The sequence below is a fragment of the Eriocheir sinensis genome, chromosome 24 (assembly GCF_024679095.1).
Source record: "Eriocheir sinensis breed Jianghai 21 chromosome 24, ASM2467909v1, whole genome shotgun sequence".
Lineage (NCBI taxonomy): Eukaryota > Metazoa > Arthropoda > Malacostraca > Decapoda > Varunidae > Eriocheir > Eriocheir sinensis.
The window spans coordinates 19,147,627-19,149,790 of NC_066532.1; positions in this window are offsets into that span (position 1 = coordinate 19,147,627).

Consider the following 2,164-nt stretch of genomic DNA (forward strand, 5'->3'; position numbering starts at 1 on the left):
GAAGAGGAGGAAAAGAAGGAGGAAGAGGAGGAAAAGAAGGAGGAAGAGGAGAAAGAGGAGGAAAAGAAGGAGGAAGAGGAGGAAAAGGAGGAGGAGAAGCAGCAAGAGGGAGAAAAATATATAAAAGAAGACAACGAATAAGGAGGAGGAAGAGGAGGAAAAGAAGGAGGAAGAGGAGGAAAAGAAGGAGAAAAATATATAAAAGAAAACAACGAATAAGGAGGAAGAAGAGGAGGAAGAGGAGGAGGCACTGGAGGTAGTGGTGCGAGGTGGAGGCGGGGTGGCGTAGATCAGAGCGGGTTCCTGAGGCCGCTAATGTTACTTGCTGAGGCCAAACATCTGACATATGAACGCCGCCAGAGTGACCATGCAGGGGGGGAAGAAAACCCCGCGCCAGCCGCCCTACAGCCTTGCCTTGCCTCGCCTCGCTAATGCTGTTGCTGCTACTTCAACACCCATGACATTTAACGCTCCGCACTCTTGAAATAGCTTTTTAATAAGGTTGTGTTCGTGTTTAGAAGAGGAAGAGGAAGAAAAAGATGAAGAAAAAGAGGACGAAGATGAAGACGAAGAAGAAGAAGAAGAAGAAGAAGTTGAAGAAGAAAAAGAAGATGAAGAAAAAGAAGATAAAGAAATAGAGGACGAAGATGAAGACGAAGAAGAAGAAGAAGAAGAAGTTGAAGAAGAAAAAGAAGATGAAGAAAAAGAAGATAAAGAAATAGAGGACGAAGATGAAGACGAAGAAGAAGAAGAAGAAGAAGTTGAAGAAGAAAAAGAAGATGAAGAAAAAGAAGATAAAGAAAAAGAGGACGAAGATGAAGACGAAGAAGAAGAAGATGAAGAAAAAGAGGACGAAGATGAAGACGAAAAAGAAGAAAAAGAAGAAGAAGAAGAAGAAGATGAAGAAAAAGAGGACGAAGATGAAAACGAAAAAGAAGAAGAAAAAGATTAAGGAAGACGAAAAAGAAGATGTTAGGTGTGTGTGTGTGTGTGTGTGTGTGTGTGTGTGTGTGTGTGTGTGTGTGTGTGTGTGTGTGTGTGTGTGTGTGTGTGTACAGTTGGGTTTCTTTCATGTGGGGTTTTAATGAAATGGTTGTACCCCCTCCACACGCAGCCCCTCTTCCCCCCCTCACCCCCACACAACCCCACCCCACACCCCACTAGTACTCACCCAAACCCAAGCAATACAACATATCAGGCTGGGCACAAAACTGGATGCACGCGGATGAAACTGAAAGCCCCCGCCAAGGATAGTCTCTCCTCGACTCACGACTATATGCCATGTAAGGAAATAACGAGAGAGTACCAGCCTAGGTGAGTGTGCTGCCCCGCCCTACCCAGCCCCGCCCAGCCCATACCTAACCAAACCACTCCACACTCCACTCCACTCCAACCTGTCCCGTTTTTCACCACTCCACCTCAAACACAATAAAAATACTATAACCAAACTTTGTCAAGACAGTAAATACAATAGATACAAACTATATACAAAGGGGATCGACAGTGGTAGTGGCGCCGTCTATTATATATAAGCATAATCTGAAAGGCTCCAATTCAGCCATATAGATAAGCTGCAAATGGCCTCCATAATTTATTCCACTCTAACTTTTCCTTTCCTTTCCTTCTCATTCCTATCTTCTCTCTTTCTATATGTATACCGTCTATATGTATGTACCCAAAAGAGTACAGAGGTAGAGGTGAGTGATAAGAGTTAATAAAAAGTTACACAGCAGAGTTACATATCATCGTTACATATCATAGGTACATAGGGGATTGTTACATAGCATAGTTACATATCACAGTTACATATCATAGTCACACATCATAGTCACATAGCATAGTTACAGAGGATAGTTACATATCTTACTTGGCGTTGCTGGGGTACTAAAAGAAATGTCACGTAGAAGAAGAGAATCAAACACCTTTCCAAACACCTGTCCCAAAGTAGCCATGTAAGAAGGGGTGTTTAAACAGGTAAGGCTGCAATTTAGGTAACAGTACACAGACATGTTTATAGTCACCTCATCACTAACGGACACACATACATACGCACGCACACACAAGAAAGATAGCGGTCACGATGTGTTAAACAAACCTGTTCCTGTTACTGTTAGAGAGCTTCCCGTTTTGTCCTTTCGCTAATCATGAGTTTACTTTTTCTTGA